At 46.7% G+C, this 27,148-nt stretch overlaps 1 long non-coding RNA gene across 1 annotated transcript; it reads left to right on the top strand.

The window, feature by feature from the left end:
• Nucleotides 1–100: 100 nt before the first annotated feature.
• LOC137533112 (uncharacterized) lies at nt 101–26,356 on the top strand. The gene is made up of 4 exons (XR_011024140.1): nt 101–174; nt 19,344–19,509; nt 22,240–22,329; nt 26,087–26,356. It is a non-coding gene; the product is annotated as an uncharacterized lncRNA (long non-coding RNA).
• Nucleotides 26,357–27,148: the final 792 nt, after the last annotated feature.

Consider the following 27,148-nt stretch of genomic DNA (forward strand, 5'->3'; position numbering starts at 1 on the left):
TAAAAAGGATTTAAACAGTGATACTGGCCAGCTTCCCTGCTCCCGACACATTTTTTTGGCAGTTGGACAGAGCAACTGCCATTCACCAAGTGCTTATGAAAACAAATATATCCCTGACAATCCCCTATAAAGAGTCCAAAACGTATCACTTCTGTCAGATTTCTACTACCTTCTGTAAGTGACAGCAACATAGGAGAAAAGTAATGTATGGTTCATTTTACTCTGGAAAAAATGTACATCTTATTTGTATATGTTTGCACATATTGTACATTTTACAGTTTTTCGCTGCAGTGCCCCTTTAAAGGTCAACTGTAATGAGAGAGATATGGAGGCTGCCGTGTTTAGTTCCTTTTCCGACAGGTCCGTTCTGATTTTCGAGCATTTTTCTGATCTGACTTCTATACAAACTCGATCAGAAAAACAAATCGGAAATCCGATCAGATCTTTTGGAAATAATAATTGATTTGACCCGCCTGTGTGATGGGCAATTGCATGGTGTGTACCAGACATTAGGCTACATTCATATTGGGCATTGAATTTCCTGTAAAAGTTGCAACAGAACCAAAAATTCGTGCTGCGCATTACATTGCATACAGTGAAACATACAGTCAATGAAAAGTATATTTCCCTGCCACTATTAACCGACGTGTTTTGTCCCTGCACCAGCCGCACTGTGAGCGTCCCATAGGTGTAGCATTGCAATGGGATGTTTCATGTTACAATGCAGTTGTTACTTCGCACCACCCCCACTGTAAAGGTAGCCTTAAAGAGACTCTGAAGCGAGAATAAATCTCGCTTCAGAGCTCAAAGTTAGCAGGGGCACGTGTGCGCCTGCTAAACCGCCGCTATCGCGCCGCACAAAGGGGGTCCCTTCACTGCCAAACCCACCCCAGCATGACTTGGTCGTGCATTTGGTCGCTCCTGGAGGCAGGGCTAACGGCTGCAGCCCTGCCTCCAGTCGCGTCTGTCAGCGGCGCATCGCCGCCTCTCCCCCGCCCCTCTCAGTGAAGGAAGACTGAGAGGGGCGGGGGAGAGGCGGAGATACGCGCTGACAGACGCGCGTGGGGCAGGGCTGCGGCGGTTAGCCCTGCCCCAACCAGGAAGCGCTCCCCCGCATTACGGAGGGGGATTTGGGGGTGAAGGGACCCCCGTTTAGCGGCGCGATAGCGGCGTTTTAGCAGGGGCACACATGCCCCTGCCAACTCTGAGGTCTGAAGCGAGATTTATTCTCGCTTCAGTCTCTCTTTAAGCCTTGTACACACTTTCAATTTTGATTGGCCAATCACTAACCAATTTTACCACCTATAGCCTATAGCATGAGGGGAACCCTCATACTGCATGGAGGTGGTAAAATTGGTCAGTGATTGGCCAATCAAGATTCGCAGTGGTGAGTTGCATGATGCATGCGTTAAAATGAGTGTAAACTGCAACATGGAGACTGGACATAGACTTTGGCTGGGTGCACACTTATCAGTGCGCGTTTTCTGTCATGTGCGCCAGCCAGGCCAGCGCAGCATCACCACCAGCCAGGCCAGCGCAGCATCACCACCAGCCAGGCCAGCGCAGCATCACCAAAATCTCAATAAGAAAAGCAAAATTGTCTATTGGATAATTGGTCAATGTACCCTCCAAGATAAGGGGTGGGGCCAACACTCAATACATTGGATCAATAAATATGTGTGCACATAATAAGATCATAAGGCCACCATAATTATACCAATAAAGTTCAATTTATTAATACCTATTAGACAAAGTCCCCTCAATACAAAACCCTCAATACAACCCTCAATATAACATATCCCCTAATCATTAAAACCAAGGAACAATGCAGTGCAATTTAGCCATGACACATAGAGCAATTTTCTGCAGATTTCCAGATAGTCTATCTCTGGCCAGAGAATTCAATAAACATATCATCCATCCGCCCGCGCATGTATCCAACATCCACACTGCCACACTGTCTCTAAGTCCTGGGGGCCCCCACTGATCACCTATTAGGCAGGACTACCTTTGGCATCCAATCAAGGACAATTCTCCGTATATACAAAACAAGATCCGACTTAAGATGCAAATTCCGGATAACTTGTATATTTCCAGCCTTAAGGATACAAGGTACCACTGTGGATGGGTCTCACCCGTAAGGACAGTCCCCGTTTTAGTTAGAATGGCTCCACACTCACTTTAGATGCTGTTATAACCATGGTCTCACCAAGCGTGTTGCGGATTCCGTCACCTTAAGTATTGACATGTTGCCCGCCGCGTGTGCTTCCGCATCCACGCCAACCACGCTGGTTCCTCTATCCGGGGATCGTGCGGCCAGGATGTTGTATCACTGAGTTAGCATCCGCTGTGTCGGCTAGTGCACCGCCCACCGACGCGTTTCACGCCCACATTGGGCGTTTCATCAGGGTGTGGCCAATCTGGCCGTCATGTTCATTTAAAAACAGTCCCTCGCTCCGCCCCATACAGCTCCATAGCAACAACCAAGCTTGCACAATAGCTTGTACGGTGGCTGGGATGAGTCATGCACGCCCAAAGTATGTCAGCATCGCTCCCAATTCGATGATGGCAATATGACAACAATGTCCAGTTTTAAGGGGATACAAAAAGACATCCAGGGGGGGGGGGGGGTTTACTTTTTCTTCCTCCACACGGCAAACATCCCATTACATATATCACATCATTGTGGCTTAGGCTACACAATCAGTGCGGATCCATGCAAACCCCATACATTACCCAATGACTTTATTTAGGTCTAGACTGCAACTCAGCCTTATTTATGTCTATTGCATCTCAGGAAGGGGGAGAGGTCGAGCTCTGCATTGAGTCCAAAAGGGGCAACAGTGCCCAATTTGTATATCCACATTGCCTCCTTGCAATACAGGACCTCATCAAAATCACCTCTCCTCCCTGAGATCTTCAAGCTGTACAATCCTTTTACCGTTGTGTCCTTTAAGCTATTATTATGATGCTCTCTATAGTGATCATAGATTGCTCCTATAGCTTTACCCCCTGTTATTTTACAAAAATGCTCCAACACCCGGTCTTTAAGCATTCTCTTGGTCTTGCCCACATACTTGAGATTACATGGACATTGTATCATGTATATTACTTTGGTGGTTTCACAATTTATAAAGGATCTGATGGTAAATTCAGTCTTAGCATCACTACTGTGGAACACATTGGTACGTTCAATATATGGGCACAACTTGCATTTTGAACATTTAAACATCCTCACTGGTCTCCTACGATCTAACCAAGTTGAGGGGTTTCTTTGTGTCTCACTATGGACTAGATAGTCCTTTAGGTTCGGTGCCCTTCTGGCAGTCATAAGTGGACGTGGCCCCACAACCTTAGCAACCTCCTGATCAGAGGTCAAAATGGGCCAGAATTTACCAAGTAATTCTCTTAGTCCATCCCAGTGGGCCCCAAAGCCGGTTATGAGCCGCATATGTCCCTCCCCCTCCGCATCCCGCGGCACCCCCCCAGGGGCCAGCAATTCTCGTCTATCCCTGCCCCACGCCCTTTTAAGGGCCCTTCGCAGAACAGAGTGCGAGTAACCCCTCTCACGGAACCGCTGATACATAAGGCGGGACTCTTTTTTAAAATCCTCATCCCTGCCACAGTTCCTCCGTAATCGGAGGAACTGGCCATAAGGGATACCTCTCTTTAGGGGAACAGGATGATGGCTGGTGGCATGCAAGAGAGTATTTCCAGCTGTGGGTTTGCGAAAAGAGGTGGTCATTACAGTTCCTCCTTCCACCCTTAGCATGAGATCCAAAAAGGAAATCTCCAAACCAAAGGTGTAGGTTAATTTTATATTTCTGTCATTTTGATTCAATTTTAATACAAATTTCTCAAGTTCCCCAGCCGTTCCAGTCCATGCCACCAGTACATCATCCAGATATCTAATCCAGAGGGCGACGTGTGCACCATATTCAGGACTGGGAAACACCTCCTCTCGCTCCCAAAGGCCCAAATGAAGACAAGCATAGGCCGGTGCACACGACGCCCCCATGGATGTACCCCGTAGCTGTTGGTAATATTGTCCCTCAAATGTAAAACAGTTCCGAGTGAGGATAAGTTCCATAGCCTCAACAATGAAGGCATTGTGGGCCCCTGCAGAGGGGTGCCGCTCACGGAGGAAGAGGGACATTGCCCGGAGCCCCTCCTCATGTGGGATCGAGGTGTATAAAGACTCAACATCGATCCCCACAAGGAGGGACCCCGGGGGCAGCACAAAACCGGCCAGGACCCCCAAGACATCTCGTGCATCTTGCACATATGAAGGTAACATTCGAACCAATGGACATACTTTTTTGTCGATAAATTGTCCCAGTCTCTGTGTGGGGCTACCCACTGCCGAAACAATGGGTCGCCCCGGCGGATTTTCAATAGATTTATGCACCTTTGGTAAAATGTATATGATAGGGACATTGTAGGTTGTGACTGTCAGATACTCCCATTCCTGTTTAGTCAGAATACCTTGTGCAAGTCCATCATCCAATAGATGATTAACTCTATCTTTTATCAAAGAGAAGGGGTTGTCTCTTAGTTTACGATAAGTGCTTCCGTCACTCAACTGTCGTCTTATTTCCTGGATGTATTTTTCCTCATCCATAAGGACAACATTACCCCCCTTATCACTTGGTTTTATAATTAAATTGGGGGCTTTTTTCAATTCCTCCAACGCAGCTATTTCTTGGGATGATAGATTTCTATCACCATGGGAGGGGGATAATTGTAATTTCCATAATTCCTGTTCCACTGTGTCAAGGAATACTTTTACATTTTTATTTTGTGAGAGGGGTGGCATATAGGTAGATTTTAATTTTAAATTAGTCTTCTGTGGTACTGGGGGTGGGAATGGGTATAAGGAATTTTCATTCTGACCTAACTCATTAATTTCAAAGTCACTGTCTGGGGAAGTAAAGTCCTGGCTCAAGTTACCCAACATATCAACCTCAATTTTTTGTTCATCCATCAAGGACTCCAAAGCTATCAAAGTTTCTCTTTCCCCCAAGGTAAGGGGTGTGTATCTTTGTGTAGAGTCCATTAATTGTTGGGGCTGTTGTCCATATGTAATTCTTAATAGTACCTTTCTTAAAAATAGATAGATGTCCTTATATATCTCAAAAACATCACCAGAGGTAGTTGGGGAAAAGGACAATCCTCTTTTCAGCAATGAAATGTGTCTTTCCTGAAGTTGTAACTTAGAGAGATTGATTATATTCCTGCTGGTCCCCTCATTTAAATTCATTACTTCTTCTGGTTCCCACTCCTGGTTACTCTGACAGATATTTCCTCGTCTCTCTCTTCGCTCTTGTCCCACTCCTCCCTTCCCTTTCTCCTCTCCCCCCTTCCTCGACCGTCTCTCCCTCCTCTGCCTTGTCCTCTTCCTCTTCTGTTCCTCCCCCTGCCCCTGCCTCTCCTGGGGGTATTGTTTTCCTCTAAAAAAGTGACTGATTTTCTACTTCCAATAGAACCCTCTGTATCAATACTGGACGGCTCCAGACTCTCTAGTCCAGAGGACCCCTTTCTATCTCTTCGTCTAGATTTCTTTTGTTCAATCCTACTAATTGGATTGAGGGCCTCATCCGAGTCCCAACCAGCTAAGTCCCTCTGAAATTTCTGTTGTTTTTGTTTCTTAATACTTGCCTGTATCTTTTCTATCTGTTTTTTCAAATTCTCATTAAATGAATTGAACTCCATATGTGTACTCAATGAGTCCAGTTCCACAACACTTTCAGCTATCTCCTCCGTAATCTCTTTTAGCTGCTCACGTTCCTCATCTGCCATCATCTTTAGGATTTCCAATCCCCGCTCCAATGCTTTTTCCTTCCATTTCTCCACAAACCGCGGAGTTAGGAGGTTACCAGCAGGGATAATTCTCTCCAAATTGCCATTTGGTATTATACCTGCCTTAACATAAGACTCCAGAAGGGACGCATTCCACTTGCGTTTAAGTTGCTTTATCAATAAATTTTTATGTATAAAAAATAGTTCCTTAAGTTCAGAGGTATCATCATCAGTTTCCACAGCTACATTTGAAAAGCTGGCAGCAATTTCACCATCAAGATCCTCACCAATTGTATATGCCATGACAATACTCAACAAATTTTTGTGCGTGCACAACTAAAACATCCTCTTGTCTGTCTACATAAAAATATTTAATAAAAAAGGAGGAAAAAGGGGATATAACCCAATATATATTAGGATTGGAGTGGTTGATAGGGGATGCCAGCACCAATTAACTGGCTTTTTTGCTTATTGTTTATAAAACAGTTTTACATCATGAAAATCTCAATAAGAAAAGCAAAATTGTCTATTGGATAATTGGTCAATGTACCCTCCAAGATAAGGGGTGGGGCCAACACTCAATACATTGGATCAATAAATATGTGTGCACATAATAAGGTCATAAGGCCACCATAATTATACCAATAAAGTTCAATTTATTAATACCTATTAGACAAAGTCCCCTCAATACAAAACCCTCAATACAACCCTCAATATAACATATCCCCTAATCATTAAAACCAAGGAACAATGCAGTGCAATTTAGCCATGACAATGCAGTGCAATTTAGCCATACTTAAGGTGACGGAATCCGCAACACGCTTGGTGAGACCATGGTTATAACAGCATCTAAAGTGAGTGTGGAGCCATTCTAACTAAAACGGGGACTGTCCTTACGGGTGAGACCCATCCACAGTGGTACCTTGTATCCTTAAGGCTGGAAATATACAAGTTATCCGGAATTTGCATCTTAAGTCGGATCTTGTTTTGTATATACGGAGAATTGTCCTTGATTGGATGCCAAAGGTAGTCCTGCCTAATAGGTGATCAGTGGGGGCCCCCAGGACTTAGAGACAGTGTGGCAGTGTGGATGTTGGTGTTATGATCGCTTCTGCAGCGTTTACTGTTGACTGCAGTGGTATTGCAAACCAAACAGTTCTAATGTCATTACATGCATTTGCTTGCATAGTTTGGTTTGCACTTAAACTAGTTGCTGATTCCATCTGCAGTCGCTCTGAAGTTAATGACAGTTTAATATGCTTTTGTGTAAACAAACATTGTCTGCTGCAGTGGAGGGGCAGTCCCTTTCCTGCAGGCTGCATATCATTGTCTGCCTTTTCCTGCTATCAGCCTGTGATTAATTACCATTCACTTGTGTGGGAGTCTGCAGGTCTGCTCCCATTGGATGACCTCAGTATAAAGAACTGCTTCCTGCAATGCCTCATGGGCTACCATAGTTTCAGACTCTATCTGTTACTCTGCTCGTGCCCCACCTCGTTCCTGGTCCGTGTGGACTGCGCTGACTCCTGCGAAGGGGTCAGCGAGTTCTCCTAGTTCTGCTCTTGTTCTAGAAGTTGCTACGTGCTTGTCTTGTGTCATATATTGGTTCATCGCCAATATATACGCATACTTGCGCATTTTGTTATTTTCCTTGTATTCGTGTTACGTTAATATATCAGTGTCGCTGATATATACGTACACGAACTGTTTATTTCCTGTGTTCAGTTAGTCAGTTTTCCAGCACGTTTTTGGTAGTTTGCGCGTATCGTGAACACCCGTGCTGAGCTAGTTATCCTGTTCCTGGTCCTGTTTGTGGATTGCGTTCATCTCTGCGAAGAGATAACGAATCCTTCTGAATCCTGTTCCTGGTCCTGTTTGTGGATTGCGTTCATCTCTGCGAAGAGATAGCGAATCCTTCTGAGTCCTGTTCCCTGTATTACTTCAGTCTTAGTCAGAGTTCCTGCTTATGTCATATATCGGTTCATTGCCAATATATACATATGTTAGTCAGACGTTACGAATAGTTTCATTGATAGCTGTAATTGTAATACGCTAGGAAAACATACTTATTGTATATTTATCTGTGTTGCGTTCATCTATCTCGATCCTGCTGTTTCCTGTCTCTCCTGTCCTGTCTTTGTGAGGCACGCCATCGCCGCAACGCATTGGCTGCCTCATTCCAGTCTGTCTGGTTTTGGACGCTTGCTGTCGCTAAGTAATCGCTAGCTAGCAAGCGTTCATTCTGTCTACCTGTCCTGATCTCCTCAGTCCTGGTTTATGCGCTCAGCGCTACTTTGCGCTGAGACGTTATTACGAAAGTGTTTGTGGCTGTTCAGATCTGCACCGGCTCTGTGCACCACAATCTCCTATTGGAGTCAGTCCTCTCCTCCACTAAACTGGGGATATCCTGATCCCTTGTGCTGGTGTGTGTACCTCCTCACGTCAGCTTATGTGTTGTATGCTGACTGTGGAGATTACAGCCCCAAGCCTAACAGTTGGATACATGCGCGGGCGGATGGATGATATGTTTATTGAATTCTCTGGCCAGAGATAGACTATCTGGAAATCTGCAGAAAATTGCTCTATGTGTCATGGCTAAATTGCACTGCATTGTTCCTTGGTTTTAATGATTAGGGGATATGTTATATTGAGGATTGTATTGAGGGTTTTGTATTGAGGGGACTTTGTCTAATAGGTATTAATAAATTGAACTTTATTGGTATAATTATGGTGGCCTTATGACCTTATTATGTGCACACATATTTATTGATCCAATGTATTGAGTGTTGGCCCCACCCCTTATCTTGGAGGGTACATTGACCAATTATCCAATAGACAATTTTGCTTTTCTTATTGAGATTTTCATGATGTAAAACTGTTTTATAAACAATAAGCAAAAAAGCCAGTTAATTGGTGCTGGCATCCCCTATCAACCACTCCAATCCTAATATATATTGGGTTATATCCCCTTTTTCCTCCTTTTTTATTAAATATTTTTATGTAGACAGACAAGAGGATGTTTTAGTTGTGCACGCACAAAAATTTGTTGAGTATTGTCATGGCATATACAATTGGTGAGGATCTTGATGGTGAAATTGCTGCCAGCTTTTCAAATGTAGCTGTGGAAACTGATGATGATACCTCTGAACTTAAGGAACTATTTTTTATACATAAAAATTTATTGATAAAGCAACTTAAACGCAAGTGGAATGCGTCCCTTCTGGAGTCTTATGTTAAGGCAGGTATAATACCAAATGGCATTTTGGAGAGAATTATCCCTGCTGGTAACCTCCTAACTCCGCGGTTTGTGGAGAAATGGAAGGAAAAAGCATTGGAGCGGGGATTGGAAATCCTAAAGATGATGGCAGATGAGGAACGTGAGCAGCTAAAAGAGATTACGGAGGAGATAGCTGAAAGTGTTGTGGAACTGGACTCATTGAGTACACATATGGAGTTCAATTCATTTAATGAGAATTTGAAAAAACAGATAGAAAAGATACAGGCAAGTATTAAGAAACAAAAACAACAGAAATTTCAGAGGGACTTAGCTGGTTGGGACTCGGATGAGGCCCTCAATCCAATTAGCAGGATTGAACAAAAGAAATCTAGACGAAGAGATAGAAAGGGGTCCTCTGGACTAGAGAGTCTGGAGCCGTCCAGTATTGATACAGAGGGTTCTATTGGAAGTAGAAAATCAGTCACTTTTTTAGAGGAAAACAATACCCCCAGGAGAGGCAGGGGCAGGGGGAGGAACAGAAGAGGAAGAGGACAAGGCAGAGGAGGGAGAGACGGTCGAGGAAGGGGGGAGAGGAGAATGGGAAGGGAGGAGTGGGACAAGAGCGAAGAGAGAGACGAGGAAATATCTGTCAGAGTAACCAGGAGTGGGAACCAGAAGAAGTAATGAATTTAAATGAGGGGACCAGCAGGAATATAATCAATCTCTCTAAGTTCCAACTTCAGGAAAGACACATTTCATTGCTGAAAAGAGGATTGTCCTTTTCCCCAACTACCTCTGGTGATGTTTTTGAGATATATAAGGACATCTATCTATTTTTAAGAAAGGTACTATTAAGAATTACATATGGACAACAGCCCCAACAATTAATGGACTCTACACAAAGATACACACCCCTTACCTTGGGGGAGAGAGAAACTTTGATAGCTTTGGAGTCCTTGATGGATGAACAAAAAATTGAGGTTGATATGTTGGGTAACTTGAGCCAGGACTTTACTTCCCCAGACAGTGACTTTGAAATTAATGAGTTAGGTCAGAATGAAAATTCCTTATACCCATTCCCACCCCCAGTACCACAGAAGACTAATTTAAAATTAAAATCTACCTATATGCCACCCCTCTCACAAAATAAAAATGTAAAAGTATTCCTTGACACAGTGGAACAGGAATTATGGAAATTACAATTATCCCCCTCCCATGGTGATAGAAATCTATCATCCCAAGAAATAGCTGCGTTGGAGGAATTGAAAAAAGCCCCCAATTTAATTATAAAACCAAGTGATAAGGGGGGTAATGTTGTCCTTATGGATGAGGAAAAATACATCCAGGAAATAAGACGACAGTTGAGTGACGGAAGCACTTATCGTAAACTAAGAGACAACCCCTTCTCTTTGATAAAAGATAGAGTTAATCATCTATTGGATGATGGACTTGCACAAGGTATTCTGACTAAACAGGAATGGGAGTATCTGACAGTCACAACCTACAATGTCCCTATCATATACATTTTACCAAAGGTGCATAAATCTATTGAAAATCCGCCGGGGCGACCCATTGTTTCGGCAGTGGGTAGCCCCACACAGAGACTGGGACAATTTATCGACAAAAAAGTATGTCCATTGGTTCGAATGTTACCTTCATATGTGCAAGATACACGAGATGTCTTGGGGGTCCTGGCCGGTTTTGTGCTGCCCCCGGGGTCCCTCCTTGTGGGGATCGATGTTGAGTCTTTATACACCTCGATCCCACATGAGGAGGGGCTCCGGGCAATGTCCCTCTTCCTCCGTGAGCGGCACCCCTCTGCAGGGGCCCACAATGCCTTCATTGTTGAGGCTATGGAACTTATCCTCACTCGGAACTGTTTTACATTTGAGGGACAATATTACCAACAGCTACGGGGTACATCCATGGGGGCGTCGTGTGCACCGGCCTATGCTTGTCTTCATTTGGGCCTTTGGGAGCGAGAGGAGGTGTTTCCCAGTCCTGAATATGGTGCACACGTCGCCCTCTGGATTAGATATCTGGATGATGTACTGGTGGCATGGACTGGAACGGCTGGGGAACTTGAGAAATTTGTATTAAAATTGAATCAAAATGACAGAAATATAAAATTAACCTACACCTTTGGTTTGGAGATTTCCTTTTTGGATCTCATGCTAAGGGTGGAAGGAGGAACTGTAATGACCACCTCTTTTCGCAAACCCACAGCTGGAAATACTCTCTTGCATGCCACCAGCCATCATCCTGTTCCCCTAAAGAGAGGTATCCCTTATGGCCAGTTCCTCCGATTACGGAGGAACTGTGGCAGGGATGAGGATTTTAAAAAAGAGTCCAGCCTTATGTATCAGCGGTTCCGTGAGAGGGGTTACTCGCACTCTGTTCTGCGAAGGGCCCTTACAAGGGCGTGGGGCAGGGATAGACGAGAATTGCTGGCCCCTGGGGGGGGTGCCGCGGGATGCGGAGGGGGAGGGACATATGCGGCTCATAACCGGCTTTGGGGCCCACTGGGATGGACTAAGAGAATTACTTGGTAAATTCTGGCCCATTTTGACCTCTGATCAGGAGGTTGCTAAGGTTGTGGGGCCACGTCCACTTATGACTGCCAGAAGGGCACCGAACCTAAAGGACTATCTAGTCCATAGTGAGATACAAAGAAACCCCTCAACTTGGTTAGATCGTAGGAGACCAGTGGGGATGTTTAAATGTTCAAAATGCAAGTTGTGCCCATATATTGAACGTACCAATGTGTTCCACAGTAGTGATGCTAAGGGCTTGATTCACAAAGCGGTGCAAAGTGTTTGCACGCCTGTGAAAAGCCCTTTATCACGCCTAAACTCAGTTTAGGCGTGATAAGAAGAAACTCGCGCGATCTCCCGCGTGCAAAGTTTTGCGCGCGTAGCGCACCGCGCTGCGCGCGCAGTGTACCATGCTTCGCGCACAGCGTCCATTGAGCCCTATGGGACTTTGCGCACGCTGCGCGGTGCGCTACGCGCGCAAAACTTTGCGCGCGGGAGCTTCGCGCGAAGAGCAGCACAAATCGGTGATAACTCAGCTTTGCACGGCTTATCACGCCTAAAGTCTTTTAGGCGTGATAACTGAGTTATCACCGCTTTGTGAATCAGGGCCTAAGACTGAATTTACCATCAGATCCTTTATAAATTGTGAAACCACCAAAGTAATATACATGATACAATGTCCATGTAATCTCAAGTATGTGGGCAAGACCAAGAGAATGCTTAAAGACCGGGTGTTGGAGCATTTTTGTAAAATAACAGGGGGTAAAGCTATAGGAGCAATCTATGATCACTATAGAGAGCATCATAATAATAGCTTGAAGGACACAACGGTAAAAGGATTGTACAGCTTGAAGATCTCAGGGAGGAGAGGTGATTTTGATGAGGTCCTGTATTGCAAGGAGGCAATGTGGATATACAAATTGGGCACTGTTGCCCCTTTTGGACTCAATGCAGAGCTCGACCTCTCCCCCTTCCTGAGATGCAATAGACATAAATAAGGCTGAGTTGCAGTCTAGTCCTAAATAAAGTCATTGGGTAATGTATGGGGTTTGCATGGATCCGCACTGATTGTGTAGCCTAAGCCACAATGATGTGATATATGTAATGGGATGTTTGCCGTGTGGAGGAAGAAAAAGTAAACACCCCCCCCCCCCCCTGGATGTCTTTTTGTATCCCCTTAAAACTGGACATTGTTGTCATATTGCCATCACCGAATTGGGAGCGATGCTGACATACTTTGGGCGTGCATGACTCATCCCAGCCACCGTACAAGCTATTGTGCAAGCTTGGTTGTTGCTATGGAGCTGTATGGGGCGGAGCGAGGGACTGTTTTTAAATGAACATGACGGCCAGATTGGCCACACCCTGATGAAACGCCCAATGTGGGCGTGAAACGCGTCGGTGGGCGGTGCACTAGCCGACACAGCGGATGCTAACTCAGTGATACAACATCCTGGCCGCACGATCCCCGGATAGAGGAACCAGCGTGGTTGGCGTGGATGCGGAAGCACACGCGGCGGGCAACATGTCAATACTTAAGGTGACGGAATCCGCAACACGCTTGGTGAGACCATGGTTATAACAGCATCTAAAGTGAGTGTGGAGCCATTCTAACTAAAACGGGGACTGTCCTTACGGGTGAGACCCATCCACAGTGGTACCTTGTATCCTTAAGGCTGGAAATATACAAGTTATCCGGAATTTGCATCTTAAGTCGGATCTTGTTTTGTATATACGGAGAATTGTCCTTGATTGGATGCCAAAGGTAGTCCTGCCTAATAGGTGATCAGTGGGGGCCCCCAGGACTTAGAGACAGTGTGGCAGTGTGGATGTTGGATACATGCGCGGGCGGATGGATGATATGTTTATTGAATTCTCTGGCCAGAGTTAGACTATCTGGAAATCTGCAGAAAATTGCTCTATGTGTCATGGCTAAATTGCACTGCATTGTTCCTTGGTTTTAATGATTAGGGGATATGTTATATTGAGGGTTGTATTGAGGGTTTTGTATTGAGGGGACTTTGTCTAATAGGTATTAATAAATTGAACTTTATTGGTATAATTATGGTGGCCTTATGACCTTATTATGTGCACACATATTTATTGATCCAGCGCAGCATCACCACCAGCCAGGCCAGCGCAGCATCACCACCAGCCAGGCCATCGCTGCATCACCACCAGCCAGGCCATCACTGCATCACCACCAGCCAGGCCAGTGCAGCATCACCACCAGCCAGGCCATCGCAGCATCACCACCAGCCAGGCCATCGCTGCATCACCACCAGCCAGTCCAGTGCAGCATCACCACCAGCCAGGCCATCGCAGCATCACCACCAGCCAGGCCATCGCAGCATCACCACCAGCCAGGCCATCGCAGCATCACCACCAGCCAGGCCATCGCTGCATCACCACCAGCCAGGCCATCGCTGCATCACCACCAGCCAGGCCATCGCAGCATCACCACCAGCCAGGCCATCGCTGCATCACCACCAGCCAGTCCAGTGCAGCATCACCACCAGCCAGGCCATCGCAGCATCACCACCAGCCAGGTCATTGCAGCATCACCACCAGCCAGGCCATCGCAGCATCACCACCAGCCAGGCCATCGCTGCATCACCACCAGCCAGTCCAGTGCAGCATCACCACCAGCCAGGCCATCGCTGCATCACCACCAGCCAGGCCATCGCTGCATCACCACCAGCCAGGCCATCGCAGCATCACCACCAGCCAGGCCATCGCTGCATCACCACCAGCCAGTCCAGTGCAGCATCACCACCAGCCAGGCCATCGCAGCATCACCACCAGCCAGGCCATCGCAGCATCACCACCAGCCAGGCCATCGCTGCATCACCACCAGCCAGTCCAGTGCAGCATCACCACCAGCCAGGCCATCGCTGCATCAACACCAGCCAGGCCATCGCAGCATCACCACCAGCCAGGCCATCGCAGCATCACCACCAGCCAGGCCATCGCAGCATCACCACCAGCTAGGCCATCGCAGCATTACCACCAGCCAGGCCATCGCAGCATCACCACCAGCCAGGCCAGCGCAGCATCACCACCAGCCAGTCCAGTGCAGCATCACCACCAGCCAGGCCATCGCAGCATCACCACCAGCCAGGCCATCGCAGCATCACCACCAGCCAGGCCATCGCAGCATCACCACCAGCCAGGCCATCGCAGCATCACCACCAGCCAGGCCATCGCTGCATCACCACCAGCCAGTCCAGTGCAGCATCACCACCAGCCAGGCCATCGCTGCATCACCACCAGCCAGTCCAGTGCAGCATCACCACCAGCCAGGCCATCGCTGCATCACCACCAGCCAGGCCATCGCTGCATCACCACCAGCCAGGCCATCACTGCATCACCACCAGCCAGGCCAGCGCAGCATCACCACCAGCCAGGCCATCGCTGCATCACCACCAGCCAGGCCATCACTGCATCACCACCAGCCAGGCCAGTGCAGCATCACCACCAGCCAGGCCATCGCAGCATCACCACCAGCCAGGCCATCGCTGCATCACCACCAGCCAGTCCAGTGCAGCATCACCACCAGCCAGGCCATCGCAGCATCACCACCAGCCAGGCCATCGCAGCATCACCACCAGCCAGGCCATCGCAGCATCACCACCAGCCAGGCCATCGCTGCATCACCACCAGCCAGGCCATCGCTGCATCACCACCAGCCAGGCCATCGCAGCATCACCACCAGCCAGGCCATCGCTGCATCACCACCAGCCAGTCCAGTGCAGCATCACCACCAGCCAGGCCATCGCAGCATCACCACCAGCCAGGTCATTGCAGCATCACCACCAGCCAGGCCATCGCAGCATCACCACCAGCCAGGCCATCGCTGCATCACCACCAGCCAGTCCAGTGCAGCATCACCACCAGCCAGGCCATCGCTGCATCACCACCAGCCAGGCCATCGCTGCATCACCACCAGCCAGGCCATCGCAGCATCACCACCAGCCAGGCCATCGCTGCATCACCACCAGCCAGTCCAGTGCAGCATCACCACCAGCCAGGCCATCGCAGCATCACCACCAGCCAGGCCATCGCAGCATCACCACCAGCCAGGCCATCGCTGCATCACCACCAGCCAGTCCAGTGCAGCATCACCACCAGCCAGGCCATCGCTGCATCAACACCAGCCAGGCCATCGCAGCATCACCACCAGCCAGGCCATCGCAGCATCACCACCAGCCAGGCCATCGCAGCATCACCACCAGCTAGGCCATCGCAGCATTACCACCAGCCAGGCCATCGCAGCATCACCACCAGCCAGGCCAGCGCAGCATCACCACCAGCCAGTCCAGTGCAGCATCACCACCAGCCAGGCCATCGCAGCATCACCACCAGCCAGGCCATCGCAGCATCACCACCAGCCAGGCCATCGCAGCATCACCACCAGCCAGGCCATCGCAGCATCACCACCAGCCAGGCCATCGCTGCATCACCACCAGCCAGTCCAGTGCAGCATCACCACCAGCCAGGCCATCGCAGCATCACCACCAGCCAGGCCATCGCAGCATCACCACCAGCCAGGCCATCGCAGCATCACCACCAGCCAGGCCATCACAGCATCACCACCAGCCAGTCCACTGCACCACCACCAGCCAGGCCAGCGCAGCATTACCACCGAAGCAGGGCTTTATGGCAAGCACGCCACGTAGCGCCAAAGCTGTAGCAGTAATGCTATAGTCCGGGCCCCGCCCACGGTAATTCAGGAATCCGGGGATCGCCGGACCCCGAATTACTTCTCCCTTCGAAGTTGCGACAACTTGGAGGGGTAACAGTATTTAACATCCCTCCTCCAAATTTGTGTGGTAGCAGGGTAAGCCGTCATTCGGATCACCCTGCGCCTAAAAGCCGTGTGCCAAACTGCCATGGATGCCACAGCACAGCAAAACCGCCAGGCGAGCACAGCACCTATAAGCAGTAGATAGAAAGAAATCCCCCCTTGGGGCCGCACTCACCCGACCTGTGTGACCACTGTGAGGGGAGGGGGGGTGGTAGTATTGAGCCAAGAACAATATGGGGAGGAGCTAAATAGACTAGTGAATGACACCACCACATACAAAAGATTAAGAGGAAACCCATGTGCTGACTTTGCAACGGAGCTTAGAGAAATACTAAAGACGGGACGACAGGGAATATGAATTTCTGATACCAACGGCCCCAAGGACACCTATAATATATCAGGTCCCCAAGGTGCACAAAAGCCAGGACAAACCACCAGGGAGGCCCATCATAAGCGGTATAGGTTCCATCACTCACCGGCTGGGACAGTACCTTGACTTTTTCCTCCAACCGCTTGTGATGGGCCTACCCCAAGTAGTAAAAGACACTAAGCACGTATTACAAATATTAGATGGGCTTGAAATAGAGGAGGGAGATGTGCTAGTAACCGCCGATGTAACATCCCTCTACACGAACATTCCGCATGAGGCAGGCTTGGAAGCGGTACAGTACTACCTTGAGAAAGATCAACAAATGAAAGAAAAACAACGTCAATTCATTATGAAATTACTACAGTTTGCCCTCACACGAAACTACTTCTGGCATGATGGGGCATACTACTTGCAGATTAGGGGATGCGCTATGGGGGCGGGGTTTGCACCCTCCCTCGCCAATCTGTTCATGGGGAAGTGGGAAGAAATGGTATTGGGGAATGGTGATGACAGCAGAATTTACATATGGCGAAGATTCATTGACGATCTACTTATGGTGTGGAGGGGAGAAGAGGAAGATCTACCTATGTTTTTTGAGGAGCTTAATAAGAATAGGATGAACATCGAACTCACTATGGAAAAAAGTAGAACATCAATACACTTTTTAGATCTAAATATTGAAAAAAAGAATGGGAGAATACGCACAACAACATATTTCAAACCCACAGACAGGAATGGATATCTTGACAAAGAAAGCTGCCACCACCCTAGATGGAAAAATGCCATATCTAAGGGACAAATGATCAGAATTCATAGGAACTGTACTGATATGGGAGATTATGTGGGGCAGGCACAAGTGTTAGCTAACCAATTTATTGACAAGGGTTACAATGAGGATGACATCCAGAGACAAATTATGGAAGTAGGTAGAATAGACAGATCAGAACTAATCAAGAAGGGGTCAAGACAGCAAATAAATCAGCAAAAGGAGAACGTACCGTTCCTGAGTGATTTCAACACCCAATACAAAAAGGTTGAACATATCATAAGGAAACATTGGGCTATACTAAAAGAAGATAATCAGCTCAAGAAGATACTACCTGATCAACCCAAATTTATATATCGCAAAGCAAGAAACCTAAGAAATTACCTAGCGCCGAGCTGCGTCAAGCCACCCAGGGAGGTAATACCATTTTGGCAACAACATGGTTTTTTCCCATGCAGAGGATGTACAGGATGCAAAGAGGGCACGCCAGTGAGATGCAATGAAGTAGTATCAACATCAAAAGGGAAGACATTCAAGCTGAAACAAAATATAACGTGCAACACAAAGGGGGTTGTCTACATGGTTTGGTGTCCGTGCAACTTACAATACATTGGACGAACAACTAGGAAACTAAGGAAGAGGATAGGGGAGCACATTGGAAATATAAGGCGAGGATTGGTGGGACACAGCGTATCAGACCATTACAGAATATACCATCAATCAGATCCCAGCACCCTCAAATTTTGTGGAATAGAAAAAATGACCTACTCATGGAGGGGTTGTAACAAAATCCGAGAAATACAGAAGGCCGAGACGAAATGGATTTACCAAATGGGCACCCTGAACCCAGGAGGGCATAACGTGGAAATAGATATCAACTGCTTCATAGCTAATAGCTAGGAAATATGGCTAAATTCAGTCCCCCCTATGTACAGACACGACCACAGTATAGCAGGGACTTTGTAAACATCAAGGCCCACCCTATGTACAGACACGACCATAGTACAGTAGGGACTTTGTAAATACTAAGGTCTAATATACATATATATAGGCCTCTCCTGTTGAGAAGTATAAGAAGGTGGAGTGTCACCAGGAGAAATTACTATAATTCCCCTCCATCATTGATTGTATCTATATGTTTATATTTACACAAAAAGCTAAAATAGTTTTCTCTGGCTGCATTAATGGAGAAAGGGATCTTATACTGTATGACCACATGATGGCGATAGAGTGTATAAACCTGAATACTTAAGGAGAAACTAGAAACGTTGTAATACTTTTTGCCAATGCATTTTCTAAACATGAGAATATGCCTATGATGCATGTATTTTATAATTATTATTTTATATATAGGAATCACTATGTATTAGCATGCTTTTAAATGTATGGGACTCCCTCTTGCCTTAGCCCTGGGATGCGCGGTTTGCATCACGCAGGGGGCGGGGGCACACATTGGGTTGGGCCTTCCGCGTCACTGCGTGCATGCGGACGCGCACGCGTAGGACACGCGCGTGGAACGCGGAAGTGCGCGCGGGGAGTATGCGCAGAGGGAGCCTGACTACCCTTACGTATATATACAGCCAGACGTCCTGGGGCTAGCCACGCCCCTGATGAGTCACACGCACGTGACGAAACGCGTCGGGAGGAGCTAGCAACCCACAGGACGATCTGGTAACCATTCAGCGGAGCAAAGCGGAGCCCCAGGCGAGCCTATCCGGAGAGGCACGGGGGAGAGCCCGTTTTAAACACTCTACGCGCTGATATACATACATGTTTGTGAGTACCTATTTTTAATAAAACCTCTTTTAAACTTAACGGAGTTATGCTATGTGAGGCTCATTGTATTTGAGGTTGGCACACAAAAAGAAACAAACAAAGCGGAAGGACTGCACCAACGGCATCCACCTGAAAGAGGAACCACTCAAAGGAGGAATCATCTGAGTCAGGACGGGCAGTCGGCCATAGAGGGACTACAGTGTGCAAACTGACCAGTCTCACAGTGGTCACACAGGTCGGGTGAGTGCGGCCCCAAGGGGGGATTTCTTTCTATCTACTGCTTATTGATGCAACTGAATTGAAGTGGAGCGCTATCTATCAATATTACAGACTATGCTAATGGGGATCTGCTGAACCCAAATAGAGCGCATACACAGAGAAGAACCATTGAGAGATTGGGCATTGGGCCCCTGTGGACTCTACATCTGATGATTTTTGACATTTGACTATATTTGGCTTATGTTCATACTAGTTTTGTAGCGCTGTTCTTTACATTCACAGTTGAGCACAGCACCCAGGCAAGCCAGCCGGAGACAAGAAAGGTTTCAGGTTAAATAATGGATTAGTGAAGATGTTGGAGTAATGAAGCTGTGCAGTAGTTTGGGTCCCTCACGGTAACAGTCAGAATTCAGAGATTGTCTTCCAGCAGAAGCTCTGAGACTGGAGAGCAGGCAGCTGTGTACACAGAAAGGCCAGGCGCACACAGAGATAATTGAATTCTGAAACAGACAATCAAAAAGACTGCAGCGGCTGCCTATCACCGTGAGATCAGTGCTGTTACACCTTGCCACAGCTCTTCAACTGCGCTGCCTCTCTCTAGATAGGGCGCCCTCCAGACTAGACTGCAGTAATTCTTCACCTCTGCATCTGCCACTGCAGGTGCCAAATCCTTTGTGCAGTCTGACAGTCGCCTCTGCCATATTGTTGACCTGGTTTCAAAGAGCAAATGGATGTTTCTTCACTTGTACATTTATTTAAAGTGAAACCCCGCTTTCGTTAAATATTTTGTTGTACTCGTAAGTGCTACACAAGTCTTTTGGTAATTAAAATACCCTTATCGCAAAAAACTGTCAAATTTAAAGTGAACCCCAGGTGAGAGTGATATATATATATTGCCATATTTGTTTCCTTTTAAACAATACCAGTTGCCTGGCAGCCCTGCTGATCTATTTGGCTGCAGTAGTGTCTGAATCACGCTAGAAACAAGCATGCAGGTAATCTTGTCATATGTGACAATAATGTCAGACACACCTGATCTGCTGCATGCTTGTTCAGGGTCTATGGCTAAAAGTATTAGAAGCAGAGGATCACCAGGACAGCCAGGCAACTGGTATTGCTTAAAGGATACCCGAAGTGACATGTGACATGATGAGATAGACCTGTGTACGTACAGTGCCTAGCACACAAATAACTATGCTGTGTTTTTTCTCTTTCTCTGTCTGAAAGAGTTAAATATCAGATAAGTAAGTGGCTGACTTAGTACTGACTCAGACAGGAAGTGACTACAGTGTGACCCTCACTGATAAGAAATTCCAACTATAAAACACTTTCCTAGAAGAAAGTAGCCTCTGAGAGCAAGGAAGAGATAAAAAGGGGAACTTCTTATCATTGGGGGTCACACTGGAGTCACTTCCTGTCTGTGTCAGGACTGAGTCAGCCACTTACATACCTGATATTAACTCTTTCAGGCAGAGAAAGAAAAAAAGGAACACAGCATAGTTATTTGTGTGCTAGACACTGTACATACACATGTCTATCTCATCATGTCACATGTCACTTCGGGTATCCTTTAAAGAGAACTCGAGGTGGGTTTTAAGAATGCTATTAGAACACAGAGGCCGGTTCTGCATACGATGACCAGCCTCTGTTACTATACTTTGCCCCCCCCCCCAGCCCCCCCTGCTCTCTGCTGTCCCTCAGATACAAAAACGCAGTGCCAGCGACATGCAGCGTGTCGCTAGCAGGCTGTTTACATCCAGAATGTCACTCTCCGCTGCTCCCCGCCTCCTCTATAGCTCCACTCCCCGCCTGTGTCCCTTGCCTCCAATCAGCTTACGGAGGCAGGGAGGGAAGGGATGCAGATGGGGAGCGGCGCTATAGAGGAGGCGGGAAATGGTGGTAAATGACAACCTGGATGTAAACAGCCTGCTAGTGACAAGCTGCATGTGGCTGGCGTAGCAGGTTTTTTTCTGGGGGACAGCAGAGCGCAGGGGGGCCTGGGGGGGCACAGTATAGTAACAGAGGCTGGTCATTGTATGCAGAACCAGCCTCTGTGTTCTAATAGCATTCTTAAAACCCACCTCGGGTTCTCTTTAAAAGGAAATAAATATGGCAGCTTCAATATAACTCTCACCTCATGTTCACTTTAAAATATATTTAAACACATACCTATAAGAAGTATATTTTTCCCATATTAAGGTGCGCTATTTCTATGTTCCTGTTACTTACAGTAGGCAGTAAAATTGTGACCGGTTTTGGACTAGTCCATTACTTCATGGGGGATTCTCAGTATCTCCTTTATTCTTTATGAAAGCACTACCTGGAAAGGATCTATAAAATTATGTCTGCCGGTCTCCCTAGTCATTTGCACACAATTCTGGCAGTTGAACTCGGTAACTGCGGTTCAGTAAGTGCTTTTGAAAATAAAGAATTCCCAGAGAATCCCCCATGAAGAGATGGACTAGCCTAAAACCTGTAAGATGTCTACTTCTTACTGTAAATAACAGCAACGTAGGAGAAAAGTAATTTATTGTTCATGATCAGATCTAACATGTTAGAAAATTATTGGTTTGACCCATCAATATGAAGGAAAATTACATCGTGTGTACCTAGCATAAGGACAGAAGGCAAAGAGTAGTAATGAATGGATTCCACTAAAAATGGGAAACTGTTAGCAGTAATGCTAATAACAAATTAATGTTGTCTCTTTACAGGTATGTTAATGTTAAAATAATGTTGTTGTCTTTACAGATTATTATACAAATGTATTCAGAATTATCAACACTCGGGAAACCAGTAACGAACTTCAGAAGGATTTTGAGTGCATGGGGATATGAAAAGGTAAATGATGGGTGAAATGTAATATTAATAAAAGCAAGGTTATGCATCTTGGATGGACCTATATGGAACTTGTTTGAGAATCCAGCATGTGTAATTTTGCCCCCAAGATCTGGCATGCTGGATCTTTAAATGACCATGACCACCAAGTACATAGTAACATAGTTTGGTTGAAAAAAAGACAACCATCCATCAAGTTCAACCAGAAAAAAAAAACATCCTGAATCCGCACATTTCCCAGTTATCCCAGTTGATCCAGAGGAAGGTGAAATACCTTACAAGGCCTGAGCCAATTAGCCTTAAAAGGGAAAAATTCCTTCTTGACTCCAGAGGGCAGTCAGATAAATCCCTGGATCAACTCTCCCGGCAATCACCTAGTAATTATAGCCGTAGATGCCCTTCAATGCAAGAAAAGCACCCAATCCCTCTTTAAATACAGTTATAGAGTTCGCCATAACTACTTCTTGAGGTATGATATTCCAGATTTTTACCACTCTTACTGTGAAGGACCCCTTTCTAAATCAATGGCAAAAACTTTTTTCCTCCATACGCAGATCATGTCCCCTTGTCCCTAGGGACAAAGCTAATCTGTCAAATGTTTGTATTGCCCCCTGATGTCATTATACATGTTAAACAGGTCACCTCTCAGCCGCCATTTTGGAAGGTCAATGTCCTTTCTATAGTTTGATACCCAAAACGGTATCCCATAGTCCAGATGTGGCCTCACAAGTGACGTATACAGAGGGAGTAGCATACTAGCATCTCGAGATTTTATTTCCCATTTTATGCATCCCAGAATTGTATTTGCTTTAGCTACCACTGCTTGGCATTGTGTACAATTACTTAACTTGTTAACCATTAAATTGTCTGAGTCAGGTAAAATTTTATTGTATTCTCTGCAAAACAATGCAGGCTGGTGCCTTGCCTGCTCAGAGCTTGTAATCAGCTACTCCTGTTAATTGCCTCAGGAAGTGGGTGAAATAACTGCGAAATGCATTGCATTGTTTTGTGGAGTATGCAATAAAACTTTACCTGAAGGGAACCTGGATACGTACTGGACAGGGCCCAATTTACCATAAGGCTCTGTAAGCACATGCCTACAGGCGCCTGATGATGGAAAGGTGACTCACTCCCCTCCCCAAGTGCCTACATCTAGCCTTACCTATGCAGAATCTCGAGTGGCGTGTAAATGAGTGGTTACTCACCCAACTCACCCAGCTCTCTACATTCCACTGACAGGATCTCCCTACAGTCAGGGGCGCCTCTAGCTACCAGGGCACCTCTAGCTACTTAATACTGAGGATAACTCTGTCTACCTAATACTAAGGGGCACCTGCAGCTACTTATGAAGGCAAGAGAAGTAAGGGAGAAGTGACAGCAGCACACCTGTGGTGTGGTTTGGAGGGTTTTTTTGGTTCATGGAGGGTGAAGTCTAGGTTGCCAGGACATCTGTGCCTATAGGCTCCTGTGATGTAAATCCGGGCCTGGTACTGGACTTTTTGTTCTAAGTCCTGTTTTGGATTATTTTCCTATGACCTGCTATTGATGGTGCTTTTAATTGTTCAACTATTTTACTGATATTTTCCATTTTCGCTTTACTATATATACCTGTTTATGCATATCATTAGGTGTTTTTTACATGCTATCGCTTATGTATATTTGTTATTCTGAATGCACTTCAATAAACTTCATCTTTAATAACACATTTTTTTTTACCTGATTCAGACAATTTTGAGTCTTCTTTGGGGCGGTAAGTCCACTACTACCTCCCATTTTAACCACTTGAGGACCGCAGTGTTAAACCCCCCTAAAGACTGGGCACATTTTCATTAAATTGGCCACTGCAGCTTTAAGGCCAAGCTGCAGAGCCACACAACACAGTAAACAAAGTGATTCTTCCCCCCCTTTTCTCCCCACCAACAGAGCTCTCTGTTGGTGGGGTCTGATCGCCCCCCAGTGTTTGTTTATTTGCATTTGTTTAGGTTTTGTTTTTTTTATAAAAAATGTGTGTTTTTTTTTTTAATCTATTGTATAACCTCCCTCCCTTCCCCCGCCGGCCAATCCCTGTGATGAGCTGTCATAGGCTTCTTCCTATGACAGCCGATCACCTCTGTGGTTCAGGAGGGGACAGCCGTCTCACACGGCTGTCCCCAGTACAGCGCTGCTGCTGATCGCAGCGCTGTACCAGTAATTAGACGGCGATTACGCCATCTAACAGTCTCCCGACCACCGAGCAGGAGATGCACGCGATCTCCTGCAAAACAGAGCCCCAGGGCTTTACGCCCGTTTGGTAGTCCTGGGGCTGCCGCCACGGCCACGCCCATCGGCGTGAATCGGTCGGCTAGAAGGTAAGCCTTTTTTAGTGTACTTCCTGGCACCTCTGTTTTGTCCTGTTACCTATAAGTTTGTCCACCCTTGGTGGAGGGTTGTACCCTGTATTTTCTAATCTACAGACAGCAAATTATTTACCTAAGTGGGGTTGGGTTTAAACTGAAGGTTCCAGGTGATTAAAAAACAAAAATCTACTTACCTGGGGCGTCCTTCAGCCCCTTGCAGCCATCCTGGGCCCTTGCCGCAGCTCTGCGCCCCGCCGGTGGCCCGGGGTCTCCTCCGGTACAAGATGCCTTCCGCACTTCAGCATGCGGCTCACTGAGCCATGCTGACGTCATCCGAACTGTACTGCGCAGGTCGGCATCAGCCACCGGAGCTGCGGCGAGGCCACAGGACGGTTGCCAGGAGCTGGAGGAAACCCCAGGTAAGTAGATTTTTGTTTTTTGAACACCTCGAACCTTCCCTTTAACCTTCCTGGCGGTAACCCCGAACGTAGTTCAGGGTAAGCTGCGCAGGAGGTTTTCTCAGGCCCTTCTGGGCCGATTTGCACAATTTTTTTTTGCTGCACGCATCTAGCACTTTGCTAGCTGCATGAGCACAACGATCTCCGCCGGCCCGCGCCAATTCGCCGCTATCCGCCGCGCCGCCCACCCCCCTAGACCCCTTGCGCAGCCTGTCCTATCAGCGCCAGGCAGCGCTGAGGGGTGGATCGGACGTCGATGACGATGACGTCACGACGCCATGGCGACAGGGGAAGCCCTCCAGGAAATCCCATTCTTTGATTTCCTGATCGCCGGAGGTGATCGAAGAGGCTAGGGGGATGCCACTGCACAGCGGCTATCATGTAGCGAGCCCTAGGCTCGCTACATGATTTAAAAAAAAAAATACAAAAAAACGGCTGCGCTGCCCCCTGGCAGTTTTTAATAGACCGCCAGGAGGGTTAAGCTCCCCACCTGCAAATACAGTGACTGCCTTAGCAGTAACCCTTTCTTGTGAGTATTCATTCACATTGATTTTATTCTATGTAATGTGACTTTAACATACTACACTATTGTGGGCTCTCGACTTCCTTAACGAACCATCTGGCTAATTATTTGTTCTAGCATATTCTTGGATGAGAGACTTGAGTTATGGGGTAGATTCTCTTGAATCTCACAGTTTAGGAACGTCAGAAATGCCTACTAGTGTCCAAAGAATTAAGGTGCATACACACGCACAAAGGTTGTCGCCTTAAGCCCTTGGCCCAGAATGAGTATGTAGATCAGATGCTGTGACTCTGGTTTGACTCCACTGCCTGCATGCTTGCTGCAGGCGTGTAACTCAAACACAAAGCCAAAAGCTCAGCAGGACAGCCAGTCAACTGGTATCGCTTATAAGGGAATGAAAATGGCAGCCTCCATATTACTCTCACTTCCGGTTCCCTTTAAAGCAGCAAAGTGGAAGATGCCACACAGCAACTGAACTGAAATCAGGCAGAGGTCAGGAACAGATTGATAACAAAGCAGACAGAGCCCATATTCAACCATATTAATCCATAATTGGCAACAACAAGAAAGCAGCAAGAACCAAAGAAGCAGGCAGAAGAAAGTTCATACAAACTCAAGTTGGCAGCAAGGAGACATCAACTGAAATGGAAGACGTAAATCTAAACAGGAGCAAGCCAGGATATAAATAACACATTTAACTAAGACCTAGTTACTAATGGATTGAGTTAAAAAATAAAAAACTGTGAAAACTCTCAACTGCTTTCTACTTAAAGTGTATCAGAGATGGGCTTGCTAAAAGATTTGATAGTTACCCGGGGCTTCCTCCAGCCCCATGAGCTGTCCTCCCAAGTGCCTCCGTTTGGCCGCAATCAGCCTCGGTAATCTGGCTCAGTCGCACCAGTCGGCTCTTCTGCGCATACGTGGCCCCTCTTTTAAGAGGTGCCCACACTCGCGACTGCTACTGCACTTTATATAGACCTGGGGAAGCGGGCCAGTACCCGTGAAACACGTTGTCTTCTTTGTGCATCATTAAAATTACTTTCTACCTATGTGGTTTGTTCATTGATGGAGGTAAGAATCTATCATTCCTAAACCCATTATTTAAAGTTAAGATATTCATTGGGCGCCTCCTACAAGTTTGTTTATCCCAGTTAATAGCTAACCTTTTGGGGTAGTGTATTGTACAATAAGTGTCCAATTGTCAAGAAAAGCGACCAGCCAGTACCTGCTCAGCGGATCTGGAACACCGAATGGGAACGGTTAATTTCCTGTAGGCTCTGTTGGTGGTTGCAGGAGTGCAACTTACACTTGTGAGTACATTGTACTACTCTACTCGTATCCATTTTCTTAAAGCGGACCCAAACCAAACATTTTTTTAATTCAAAATATTTAGTTGCACCACTCTGACACATAAAAAGATAAATAAATACTCCTTTAACCTCCCTGGCAGTATGATAAATGCGGCTGCGCAGCCGCGGGAGGTTTTTTTTCTAATTATTATTTTT

This window comes from Hyperolius riggenbachi, chromosome 9, assembly GCF_040937935.1.
Source record: "Hyperolius riggenbachi isolate aHypRig1 chromosome 9, aHypRig1.pri, whole genome shotgun sequence".
Taxonomy (NCBI): domain Eukaryota; kingdom Metazoa; phylum Chordata; class Amphibia; order Anura; family Hyperoliidae; genus Hyperolius; species Hyperolius riggenbachi.